The 14,199-nt window shown below is 40.3% G+C and overlaps 1 protein-coding gene across 2 annotated transcripts in view; it reads left to right on the top strand.

Annotated features, from left to right (window-relative positions):
* LOC122561605 (1-phosphatidylinositol 4,5-bisphosphate phosphodiesterase zeta-1-like) overlaps nucleotides 1-14,199 on the top strand; it is an 82,343-nt gene that overhangs the window by 36,267 nt on the left and 31,877 nt on the right. The window lies entirely within an intron of this gene.

Below are 14,199 nucleotides of genomic sequence, written 5' to 3' on the forward strand. Positions count from 1 at the left end.
TCCTGCCTCTAAGCTCACCATCTCTGGGAGCACAAGATTTTACCCCATGTTGTATCAGTTTTCCACCAGCTGGTTGAAGTTAAAATTGTGCCTTTGATGTTAAATGCTGAGCCTAAGTGGCTCAGTGAGGAAGTACAGAATATGTCTGTGTGTAATTATTGAAGCTGGGAGGTTGGCCAATATTCGATTTAATTTTAAATATATAGAAAGATAACCTTGATGAAAATCAAAAATTTGAAGTAAAATTGTCTGGAAGGATGTGGATGAGAATTCAAAATAAAATAGAAAATGGGAGCTTGTTTAAAGCTCAGAGAAACAAGATGATGGGAGGAGAAAAGTGTGCAAACATTTTGAGCTATTGATTGTTTTTGTGAAGGATAATGACTCAGATTTGACCTCATGCCAAGTTTTGCCAGATGTGCAGCAGAAATGCTATTGTTTATGCACGTAAGCAGAATCATAGTCTTGGAGCAGGAACAGCTCTGAGGAAATTTTGGGCCATAGGCTGCATGACCAGCAGTGTGGAATGAATCCAAGTTCAGGCAAAAATCAGCTACCAGTGACTGAAATATCCCCTTGGCTGATGTCAGTGTGTTCAGTTTGTTGCCTGTGTGATTTGTCTGCCTGTAACATTGAAGCATTGTGGGGAGGAGTCAGAAAGGCTGACCTTGAAGACCTAGCTTTGGCTTAGTGACTGCCCTTTCACATCTGAGTGAGAGATGTACTGAAGAAACAGACATTAAATAATTGGGTATTGTACTCTTAAAACCTGCTTGCTTGAAAGTCTGGTTTGAACATGTAGTTTTGGTGCTAATGACTGATTTTCACAATTTGAAGTTGCCAGGAGGCGCTAAAATGGACACCTAATAGTTTAACATTTCAGATGCTGATTAGACATGGCTAGACAATATTTTTAAAGAGCAGGATACAGGGACAATGACCCTCTTCCATTGAAGATATTGAATGTGGCTGGCACACACTCCAGATTTCACTCAATGAGATGAGAGTTCAGTTTTTTCGAGGGCACGGGAAGCAATGCTTAATCCACCTCCCTATTTTCCTCTTTCCTAAATACGTTATCCTTGCAATATTTAATTTTCAGTATCGAATTCAATGTAGCCATGTCTCAGCAATCCCAACTGTTTTATATCTGATTCCTTGCAATCATGTTATTGTCTTCAGTTCCCCTCTATCATTCTGGGCATTGTGTGTACTGCTGCTCAGACAGTTTTACTTATTTTTAATAGGAACTCCTCTTACTTTATTTTAAACTGTTCATGACACTCACATTTTACTCTATTCACAGGCCATTTATTTTCCTTCCTCAGTTTAGTCTGATCCATACTCTTCTTTCTGGTTATCCTTATATTTAAGCTTCTTTCCTCACTTGTAGAACATTCCACTCGTCTTAATTAGTTTCCAGTTTTTGCCATAACTTTATTTGTTGTTCGGTTGTGACATTGCTCCCATTCTGGTTCACAGCATGTCTGACCCTTTGATACAAATCCTGATGTCCCAGTACTGCTGGCAGTGTCTCATGAAAAGGAACCTCTCTTTCTGTCAGCAGCTCTTTAGATATGATATTGGTAGAATTGTGTCTCCTTGCTAAATTCACACGATTCAGAGAAAAATCCAGAGATTGTTATGCTTGAAATTTAACCCTGAATACTCCGTCAAAAGGACCTTCTCCCTTTGCCTATCTTCAAACATAATATATAAACCTACTTATGAATTTTAGGAGTAGGTTAAGGCCATTCACCAAATGGTAGTCTGCTCCACTATTTGATAAGATGATGATTAATCTGATCATGACTAACCTATCTACTCCCCATAGTCTTGTCAACCAAGATTCTATCTAACTCAGCAGATTCAATAACCCAACCTCCGTTGTTTTCTGGAAAAAAAAAAGTTCCAATAACTGATGAACCTCCGAGAGAGAAATAAAGATCTTCACAGTTTTTAATTTTAAATGCGCGATCCCTTATTTTTAAATTTTGTCATCTCATTCCAACCGTTTCCACAAGAGGAAACGTCCTTTCGGCATCCACACTGTCAAGGCCCCTTCTATGTTTCAGTAAGATCACCTCATTCTTCCAAGTGCCCAACTTGAACATTTCCTCATTAGGTATCCCCTTCACCCCACAGATCAGTTGAGTCAATCTTTTCTGCACTGTTTCCACTGCAGTTATATCTTCTTTGTGGGAATATTTCAGACAAGGCCATTATTTATTGCCCATCCCAAAGAGTCCTTGAGAAAAATGTGCTGAATCATCTTGAATTGCTGCTGCCTATATCATCCTAATTGGTCAGCATTTTTGTCAGGTGGGGAGTTCCAGGGATTTTGACCCATTAATATAGTTCCAAGACTTGATCTGCGTAAAAGTTTGTATTTACTCTAACTCACGTTTTAGCTGAGTGGCCAGTGTGACCTAAAGCCAGAGAATGTTCTAGCAGATGTGGAAATTTAGGATAGCCTCCCAGTCCACAACCTCCACATGTGACCAACCTCACGCATTGCCTGTTCTGCCTTTACCAGAATTTGGATCTGTTGGTTCGCTATTAACCTGAATTCAATTTTAATTAAGCTGCTTTTCCTTCAAAAACATGTAATTTTTACTTGCCTGATATACACAAATTGGTGCACAGAAACTACTAAAATTGAAATCAGTGAGAATCAAAGGAAGCCTCTCCCCTGGTTGAAGTCATACCTAACTGGTTAAATTTGTTGGAGGTCAAACTTGTCACATGCAGGATATGGGCCTAACCATTATCAGCTACTTCGATGGCCTTCTCTCCATCATAACATCAGAAATGGAGATGTTCACTGATGATTGCACAGGGTTTTATACCATTTGCAACTTCTCTGATACTCAAGTTTGTGTCCACATACAGCCAGACGTGAATATTATTCAGGCTGAGACTAATAAGCGGTGAGTAACATGTGTGCCAAAAATGGAGAATCTAACCATCTCCCCTTTACGTTTGAAAATATTAACTTCCATTGCTGAATCTATTATGAACACCCTGGAGCTTACTTTTGACTGGAAACTGAACTGGATCAGCTATGTAAGTGCTGTGATTGTAAATGCCTGGAATCATACGGTGAGTATTCACATCCTGTTTCCTGAATACTTGACTACTATTTATAAGGTAGAAGTCATGAGCATGATAGAAAATTGCCAACCTTACTGCATGTGTGTGGATTCAACTAAATTGTGTTGGTTTCCTGCAGGTGCTCTGGTTTTCTTTCACAGCCCAAAGATGTGCAAATTAGGTGGATTGGCCATGCTAAATTACCTATAGTGTTCAGGGATGTGTAGGCTAGGTGTGTTAGCTGTGGGAAATGCAGGGTTACAGAGATAGGTTAAGGGAATATGTCTGGGTGGGATGCTTTTCAGCCGGTCAGTATGGACTTGTTGGGCCAAATGGCCTGTTTGCACATTGTGGGAAATCTTTGAACTGCCTGATAACAGCCCTCAGATTGGTGAAGCTGTAGTTTGTTACAGACTTGGAAGAGCTGTGCAATCAGAAACACCCAGCGCTAGTAAAACAGGTAACCTCGCTCTCCCTTCTCTCTGTGTGAGTGAAAAGACAATAACCCATAAACTTAGAACAAAGGATTTTAATACAAGAAAATAGTAGATTCGCCAACTTTAAGTGCGTTTAAGTCGTCATTGGACAAGCATATGGACGTACATGGAATAGTGTAGGTTAGATGGGCTTCAGATTGGTATGACTGGTTGGCGCAACATCGAGGGCCAAAGGGCCTGTACTGCGCTGTAATGTTCTATGTTCTATTAATGCAGCAAGCAGTTATTGAGACAAAGAATGTCTGCAAAATGAAGATCAAAGTGTCACCATTGCGAAAACCAAAGAGCTGTGAGGATAAAATCCACCTTGCAGTCTGAAGTTTCGATCTTAAGAATTTTGTTTGCAGGTATCTCCCACTTTTCGAACGTTCACTTTCTGCAATTTTGCTTTGACAAAAGACCTATATTAGTAGCTGTTTTCACGAATCTGAAGAGGGTTTTCACTTTTACGAAAACGGCGATTCGTTTTCCCATATAAATCATGCACCTTTTTTATGCAATTTCCGGCTTAGGAAAGGTTTCCTGGGAATGCTCTAGTTTAGGATAGCGGGGACTACCTATACCTCACTAGTCTGTATTTATCAATCCATAACATTTGTGTCAAATCATCTTCCTTTTGACTGTCATATTTGAGTGAATGTATTAATGGGGTTTTAAGGTTATAGTTTAAGTTGCATTGTAGAAAATTTGTGGGGGGTTTTTCTACCACTAAAGAATATGCTTGTGGACGATAAAAGTTATCTTCCTCTTAATGCTGAAACTGGTATACATTACTTTTGTCTTGAATAGCAGTCCATCAGAAAAATTGATTATCTTCCTGGTTTAAATTGAATTTTTACATAATGGCTTGAAGAATATTAAGCCTTAATTATTTATGCACTTTTCCCTGGTAAATTTCAACAAAATGAAAACATCCCTTAAGAGTTCACACCCACCATTGGTTCATACCTACCATGGCCTCATTTGGTGTTCACTGGATCCTCCACCCAATTGACAGTGTTCTCACTTTTTTGATAACTTACTCAATTTGGATTTCCCCACTCCCTTTAACTTCTACTGTTGTTGAAAAGCTTGGAATTGCTCCCTTAGTTCCCTGCATTCTCTCTGTGTAATTGCAAATTCTGTCCATGCTCAAATTCCTGGTTCTGTGCTTCTGTCACAGAGAACGCCGTTAGCTCGTTTCAAATTGTAAACCATAGCTTGAGAGATAATTCAAAATCTGGAATGCTTCAATATTTGGAATGCAACGGGATCTGTTGCTATAGTGATATTAAAATAAATTATGCAATGAGAGGAGCTGCAGTTTTGTATTGTGAGAACTGAATAAATATTATGTATTGGTAGGTGTATGGGAAATTAACGAAGCTCTGCTCCTTGAAACGAGATCCTGAAAAACCTAAGCTACTGGATCTGGAAACCATTTTCATAATGCATTTTTGTGTCTTTAAGTTGGAATTCAGTTTCACGAGCACAAATCGATCATGCAATTCCTCAGCTAACAGAGACTGTTCTTGTGTCATTTTTGCTGACCGGCTCATCATAACAGAGCCCAGTCCTGTTCTTCTTTGATGTCCACACTTGCTGCTGAATCGTGAATTCCTCTCTATTTGAAGAAAGTGAGGAGTGCAGATGCTGGAGATCAGAGTCGCAACTGTGGTGCTGGAAAAGCACAGCAGGTCAGGCAGCATCCGAGGAGCAGGAGAATCGACCTGTCAGGCATAAGGGCTCATGCCTGAAACATCGATTTTTCCTGCTCCTCGGAGGCTACATAACCTGCTCTCCTCTCTATTTAGCCTGTGAGCTGGAGCCAATGTGACACCTGCTGTTTAAGCCTCTGTAAGATGAGATATTTCAACATTAATCGAGGATGAAAAATGAAACCTTTCTTCTAGTTTACATTGCTCAGTACCACCTAGAAAAAGCAAGGGAGCGAATTCATGGCTGATTACTGGAACAATATTAACAATCACAACTATGAGAGGGTTATAAGGCAACTTATACTTTGGAAATTTATTGAAAATCATTTTGAGGGCATAATGAAATCACTATATAATCTTAAGGCATTAAGAGTCAATTTTTTTACTACTGTTCTTTTGATGCCCATTACATAGCTGATCCAATTAAATGACAGAAAACTCCATCTGTGCAATAAGCAGTTATTCTCCAGTTGTTCTCTCAGAGGATATCTCCGGGACACATGCGCAAATCAACCCCACCACTCTGTGGCCAAACACTTTAACTCCCCCCTCCCACTCCATCAAGAACATGCAGATCCTGGGCCTCCTCCATCGCCAAACCCTTACCACCTGATGCCTGGAGGAAGAATGCCTCATTTGGATCCTCCAACCACATGGCTTCAAAGTGGATTTCACCAGTTTCCTCATTTCCCCTCCCCACCACCCCCACCACTTATCCGAGATCCAACCTTCCAACTCGGCACCTCTCATCCCCCTTGGTCCACAAGCCTCATTCCTGATGAAGGGTTTATGTTCGAAACGTCGACTCTCCTGCTCCTCTGATGCTGCCTGACTGGCTGTGCTTTTCCAGCACCACACTCTCAACTCTGATCTCCAGCATCTGCTGTCCTCACTTTCTCCCAGTTATTCCCCTCATTAGATCTTCCAATGCTTGGGTAGAATTGTCTTTTATATCTTATTTTGCTTTTAGAGGAGCAGGATCCATGGAGCCAACATATGGTGTCTGTGGAGTAGTTAAGGTGTGCATTTCCTAGAGGGGGGTGATTAAAGCTTTTCCTTTTTGTGTATTGTAAATTAGGTGAAAGAGTCAAGGTAACTTTGTAAAAGTAGAGTGCTACAAAGGGTGCACTGTGGCTCAGTGGTTAGCACTGCTGCCTCACAGCACCAGAGACCCTCTTCATAGCTTGTTTTTTTTTAAAATCATACTTCAGACCAATTAATCTATTTGTTTCAATTTATTTGCCAAACTGTTTTAAAGTGGTAATTAATAGATAGAATAGCCCACCAGGAAAGAATGGTCAAGCCCAGAACACTGAATATTATGAAAGATCTAAATAAATTTGTTTGGAAGATGGTGAGATACAGTGGATAGCCAGAGACTTTTATTTCCCCATGGCAGAAATCATGAAGGGGCATAACTTTTAAGATAAATGGAGAAGGGTTTAGGGGAGCTGTCAGAGGTACACAGTTTGTGTTTGTGGAATGTACTGCCTGCAGTGGTAGTAGAGTCAGATACATAAGGAACATTTAAGTAACTCTTGGATAGGCACATGGAAGTTAGTACAATGAAGGGTATATAGGTTAGTCTGACCTCAGAGTAGGAAAAAAGGCCAGCACAACATTGAGGGCCAAAGGGCTTGTACTGTTCTATGATCTATATGGGAGGAGGCAATAAGAAATCCTTATTTATCTAAGACTTAGATATGAGATGAATTATCAATGTACTGTATATATTAGTCATTGGGAAAAATGGTACTGGAATTTGAAGACAATACATGTTAGATAAGAGAATTCTGAGCCAGGATAAATGGACTTCTACTTTACATTTTTACTGGAAATCAACAAAACATGTCAAAATCAGAAACCAAAAAATATTTTTTAAGGGCATAATTTTTACCATCTATTTCATGTGGACTCAAATGTTTTAATCCAAGGCATGAACTTTTACGGAAAATTCCCGCTCCCCAGATCCAGTTTAGTTGATAGTACCCGGTCTTGTTTTAATTTCCTGGTTAGGGGTACGGGAGCAGCATAGTGGGTGGGTGTTGAAGCAAGTCAGTTCTGTTTTCTCCAGATCAGTTCAGAGGCCACCATAAGAGTTGCTGGGTGCATCAGCAGCATGTGGAAAAGGGTCACCTGGGTGTTTAGGCATGTTGTTGAAGCTGTTAAAATCATAGCAGAACAAAACAGTCTGCCCCCAGCATTGCCCCTCACACCTCCTTACCTGTCCCATACACTCCCTGTGTCCCATCTGATGCACCCCAACATTGCCATGGCCATGGCCCCATGTATCCTTCATACCAACCTATACCCATCTACCCAATGGCCTTTTGTAGTCCCTGTGCTTACTTAGTTGCAAATCATGCCACCAATGCCGTCCATCCACTCTATTTTGCCTTTGTATCATCCATGCCAACTCAGCAGTATTCATAATAAAAACCCAAAGTCAGAAGTCACATGACACCAGGTCATAGTCCAACAGATTTATTTGAAATTACAAGCTTTCAGAGCGCTACTCTTTCGTCAAGTAAAGTAGAGAGAAGTGCACAGGCACCGAATTTATAGGCAGAGAGATCATTGCAAGATAATTTGAGGTAATTAAGAGGTGAAAAGATAGTACAAATGGTGTGAGTGGAGTGTCGACAGGCTGAATAACTAGTCCTTACAGGTGATCAAAAGTGTCAAACGGTATGAGTAAAGTGTCAGCAGCTGAATAGTAAGTGAAGGGATAACCTATGATCTGATTAATTAAAGGCACTCTTAATAACTTAGAATTATTTATCAGTGATCTCTCCGCCAATAAATTCTGTGCCAGTGCACTTCCTTCCACTTCATCTGATGGCTGAGCAGTGCACCGAAAGCTTGTGATAACCTGGTGTCAACTAGGAGAAAGTGAGGACTGCAGATGCTGGAGATCAGAGTCAAAGACTGTGGTGCTGGAAAAGCACAGCCAGTCAGGCAGAATCTGAGGAGCAGGAGAGTCGACTTTTCAAGCATAAGCTTTTCATCGTGTGACTTCTGACAACTGAAAGAACTATGGATCCTGTAAATCAGAAACAAAAACAAGTTGCTGGAAAAGCTGAACAGGTCTGGCAGGATCTGTGCAGAGAAATCAGAGTTAACATTTCAGGTCTGGTGATCGCTGCTCAGAACTGATAGAAGGGTGACAAGACCGGAAACTTTAACTCTGATTTCCCTCTACAGATGTTTCCAGACCTGCTGAGCTTTTCCATCAACTACTGCTTTTGTTCCTGATTTACAGAATCCATAGTTCTTTCAGTTATCAGAAGTCACATTATGTAGGGCTTATGCCCAAAAGTTGACTCTCCTGCTCCTCGGATGCTGCCTGACTGGGTGTGCTTTTCCAGCACCATACTTTTTGACTATAACCTGGTGTCATGTGACTTCTAACAACTGAAAGAACTATAGATCCTGTAAATCAGAAACAAAAACAGAAGTTGCTGGAAAAGCTCAGCAGGTCTGGAAGCATCTGCAGAGAGAAATCAGAGTTAAAGTTTCAAGTCTGGTGACCCTTCCATCAGTTCTGAGGAATGGTCACCGAACCTGAAACGTTAACTTGCACGGATTAGAGTGGTGTTGGAAAAGCACAGTAGGTCATAAGTCATCCCTGATGGAGGGCTTTTGCCCGAAACGTTGATTTTCCTGCTCTTCGGATACTGCCTGACCTGCTGTGCTTTTCCAGCACCACTCTAATCTTGACTCTAATCTCCAGCATCTGCAGTACTCACTTTCGCCTTTCTTGCACAGATACTGACAGACCTATTGAGCTTTTCAAGCAAGTTCTTTTTTTTGTTTCAGCAATATCCATTATTATTAAATCTCAAGACCCATGTTGAAATGGAGTAAGATAAAGTTGAAAATGTCTATTGATGATGTCACTGTTAAAAATCTCTCATTCATAAAAGCCCTTCATTACAATTAACTTTCTTCAGCTATTTAATCTGTTATAAAATCATACAAATGTATTCATAGCCACGCTTCATAGAATTTACTAGCAATTGAAGCTGACAATCAACTGTAAGTTAGCCCAATGGGACACTGAAAGATTGTGAAATACCACTTTGCTGCTTGGATTCTGTAATGATCTTCCAAAGGTTAATGTCAATAGACAGATTGAAATAGCAAGTGCTGATTTTTTTTTCTCTCTCACCACACATTTTACTTTTAATTTGAAGGCAGGACTTTTCAATGTTTTGGCAGTTACCTTGATTGATTCCTCAAACATTTGACAATACAAAAGAGTCAATCCACTCTCATAAATCTTCATGTCTACCATTATCAATCCCAAAGGGCACCTTACCTGTCACAGAAATCTCGATGGACGACATCAGTTGAGCTTAAAAGAAACTGAAAGAACTACGGATGCTGGAAATCTGAAATAAAAACAGAGATTGCTGAAAAATCTCAGCAGGTCTGGCAGCATCTGTGAAGAGAAATCAGAATTAATGGTTAGGTCATGTGCACAGGTTATGTTTCATGAGCAATCATTTGACCTTACTGAAGGCAGCTACACCTTCAACATGTGGAGCTGTCTTCAAATATATACAAAATATGTATGTGCAAAGTGTAACGAACCCACCCCCACTTCTCCTTCAAAAATTACAAGTGCCTGATTCGGATTTGGGATTCAGGAAATAATTTTGGGTAAGGCAGAGACTCTAGCTTGAGAATAAAATGGATTCTTGGCAGATATTGTCTGTGGCCTAAACACTTCTACTGCAGTTTAATGTATTAAAAAAAATATCTTTGCCTCTTGATCTCCAGTACTAATGTTTCTCAATTATCTAGTTGCACCGATTGATCTGAAAATGGTAAATTTGTTGCATACAGAAGAGGGCATTCCTCTCCAATCTTTTAAATGCGTTGTTCAGCCTGCATTAAGCATCAACTCCGGTATAGTTGAACGGCATTAAGAAAAGTAAAGAGCATTACTTTTGTGCTTTTATTTCTCTCACAAATTATTTCACAGTATTATTTGCTGACCTTTTATTTACAAAGTAACAAATACTCAGGTATCATCTATGCTTGATAGTTGTGTGCTGTTCCAGCAATAAAGTTTCAGCTTTGATCTCCAGCGTCTGCAGACCTCACTTTCTCCTCAAAGTCAGTAAGACAAACCCACAACTTTCCCTTCAGGTCTTTGGAAGGCACCAATTAGATTACTGGGTGGAGTGCTGAATGGACCTGGCATTTATTGTCAGTTTACCCTCACAACTGTAAAACAGAGCTGGAAGAAATTGGTTATTCTTTGTAGGACAAGCAAGGCAAAGTATTTCCTTGCACACTCTTCAGCAACCCCCAGTTAAACCAACACTTCCATTACTATGCCTTCTAGTTAAGGTCCCTCTTACTATCCTGTCAATGCTTCTTCCTGGGTGGTTCTTGGGGTAGAAGATATTATCTTCCACTCTGGTGTTGTGGGTCCTATTACAACTTAACCCCCAGGTAGTTCACTCTTTGGTCTCTCCAGTTCTCTTTCCTATGACTGCACAGCACCCTTAGCCCACAGTGGTTACCTTGAGGCAGGAAGGATCAGGCAGCCCTGAGATGCATCCAGGAATGGCTTCATGTCAGGATTCAACTGTCATGGGCAAGGATCAGTTCTTTCCAGCATGTAGAGCCACCTGTGGCCCACAGTACTGGCAGATGATACCTAGAATAAACGTAATATTGTCTACAGGACATGTCCTACCTGCTGCTGAATACTTGTGATGTTGGATAGTGGTGAGTAAGGATAGCCCAAAGCAATTGCAAATGTTCGAAGGCAGAATAGTAATAGCAATGGATCAGAATCCCAAAATACCACAGGCATTTTTAGGCCTTTAGTTCCAAAATGCCTCTTTTATAAAAGAGGGCTGTGACAGAGGCAGGTGTAAACACAAAATTGGCACTAGCTCTTAAGGGTGTCACAGAATATTTCAAACAGACTGGCTTGCAATTTCTTGAAACTACAAAGGTGACATGGTCCAAACACCAGAGCTGAAAAATGTGTTGCTGGAAAAGCGCAGCAGGTCAGGCAGCATCCAAGGAGCAGGAGAATTGACATTTCAGGCATAAGCCCTTCTTCAGTGAAACGCCGATTCTCCTGTTCCTTGGATGCTGCCTGACCTGCTGCGCTTTTCCAGCAACACATTTTTCAGCTCTGATCTCCAGCATCTGCAGTCCTCACTTTCTCCATGGTACAAACACCACCACTCCACTCAACAATGAGCCAGACACATCAGATTATGTTCCAAGTGCAGACAGATTGTGTATTTTCAACAGAAAAAAACACAATGACAAGAGTTAGTAAAAAGCAAGTTTCAACTCACGTCAGCATGGACTAGTTGGACTGAACATTCTTTGCCTGAGTTCAAGTGTCAGTATGTGCTGCATTGGTCAGAGACAAAGAACTATTCCCTCATTACCGTATGTTGCATGTGAAGATCTCTCTCTTCCAAGTTCCTTAAAAAAAATCAGGACAAATGAACTTTCAATCACAAGGATTACACAACCAAAAATCCCAACAAATGACCAAATGTCAATATTACCATTTGTAATAGCTGCATTGTTCAAATTCCCACTTTTTGTGAATAGTTCCATCTATCTTTTTATTAACTTTTATCTATTTGGACTCACGTCTTATTTATAATTTCTGTGTTGTGTTGCCAATTATTCTCATGTTTAGTAATTATTAAGCCCACTCCTTATTCAGAAAGCCTGGTTAAATGGCCTCCTTTGAAGACTCCTTTTGTTTCTGGGCGAAAGGTATCCTCAGAGGTGGGTGAATAAATGAAGAGAGCCAATTCTTCCCTCTTCACTTAGGAATTTCATAGTGGGATAGCTTGTCTGGAACTACAGTTGGTTCTGCTATAACTCACATTTCTTCAACATGAATTGGCTATAATGCGATTAAAGAATTTAGACCATTATTTCTAGAACACAAACATTTGTGATCTGCATTGGCTCTCATGCTATTCCAGTCCCATTGGTTTAAATGGTGCTGCTAATATGCAATTTTTTATAATGCGAGATCGCAATGGAACTATTGTATTATATCAGAACATACTGTATCATGGATTGGGGAATCTCACCCAGGGTCTGGTTGTAACAAATGGCAAAACAAAATTGTAAATATTTGCTTCCTACATTTCCTATTTAAAATACTTCAGCCTTTTCTCAATCAAAGCTTTGCCACTTCCCAGTCTGGCTTCTTGACCATCTTTAGTTTTCAGTGCTGGATTATTGTTAACCACACTGTCATTTAAGATGATCATAAACTTTGGAATCCCCCTTTTTAAAATTTCTACCTCTTTGTTTTACCTTAAGATGCTCCTCAAAATGTGCATTTCTAACCAAGCTATTGGTCACACATCCTAATGCCCTCATATACAATGTCTTGGATTATGTTGTTGTCTGTCTTTCTCCATTGATTTAACCCTTAATGTAAGCAAATGTAGCCAGCAGCAGCCTGATGGTCAGATTGTTACACAGACTTCAGATTGAGTCAATGTTTATGAAACAATTGCAAGATGCAAGTCGGGTGGAGTTGTCTTTCGTCTGTCATCTTCCATCAGTGAAAATAAAGCTGATAAATGGTAGAATCAATTAAATAATTCAGCTCCATCATTGTTTATAATTACTTATTCATGCTGAGATTTTGCTGCAAAGTGAAAGCTAGTTTACTGGCACCCGGTATTATTAACTTGTAAGTCATGCAGCAATTTGTGGTGCAAATGTTTTTAAAGCTGAAGGTTAGGGAGAAAATGTCAAATGAAGCACCAGGTGAGACATCTGGCTGCACTCTGGATTAACTTTGTGGGTGTTCTTGACTCAGACTGTAGCTTTGCTCAGAAAGTTCATGCTGTTGCATCTGATCACCTGGGTAGTATTTGATATATGTGCCAGTTTGGCAGGCCTTCACATATCTGGACATCCTGCTACAGCTGACTTCCACTCAGGATGCAGGCATGGTTGCAGATCTGTGTTTCGTCCTGGGCAAAAGAATGGCTTTAAACTCCTTTTTCTGGTAATTGTCCATGTTGAGATCTTATATTCAGAGAATTTCCATCTATGCAAATTGGAAGGATTGACAGACTGAGTCTCTGGATTAGTGGTCCTGGAAGAGCACAGCAGTTCAGGCAGCATCCGAGGAGCAGTAAAATCGACCTTTCGGGCAAAAGCCCTTCATCAGGAATAAAGCTGGGTTTCTATTCTCTTGGTGAAAAGTGGACACTGAGGGGTAACCTTAAGGAGCCATTTAAAATTATGAAGAGTTTGATGTTACCGTTTTTGGAGGTAAATACATATAACTAGAGGCCATTAATATAACATACCAAGAATCCAGTTGGGAATTGAAAAGAAACTTCTTTACCTCAACACTGGTGAAAGTGGTCGAACTGCTACCACAGGAAGTGGTTGAAACAAATAATATGGATGCATTTAAGGAGAAGCTAGATAAACATGAGAAATAAGGGAATAGAGAGTTTTATAACAATAGATTTACATAATGAAACATAGGAGGCTTAAATGGAACATAGCTGGAAATGTGTTGCTGGAAAGGCGCAGCAGGTCAGGCAGCATCCAGGGAACAGGAGAATCGACGTTTCGGGAATCCTGAAGAAGGGCTTATGCCCGAAACGTCGATTCTCCTGTTCCCTGGATGCTGCCTGACCTGCTGCGCCTTTCCAGCAACACATTTCCAGCTCTGATCTCCAGCATCTGCAGACCTCACTTTCTCCTTAAATGGAACATACCACCACCATAGACTGGTTATGCCAAGCAGCCTGTTGCATTATATTAATTTGATGTACTCAAGTCCATATACCAAAGTCTTAACTTTCTTAATAACATACTGAAAACAGACTTCATTCACAGAAAATACACATTCCCCCCACTACCATAGGTCGCAG

Source organism: Chiloscyllium plagiosum, chromosome 23, assembly GCF_004010195.1.
Source record: "Chiloscyllium plagiosum isolate BGI_BamShark_2017 chromosome 23, ASM401019v2, whole genome shotgun sequence".
NCBI classification, from domain to species: domain Eukaryota; kingdom Metazoa; phylum Chordata; class Chondrichthyes; order Orectolobiformes; family Hemiscylliidae; genus Chiloscyllium; species Chiloscyllium plagiosum.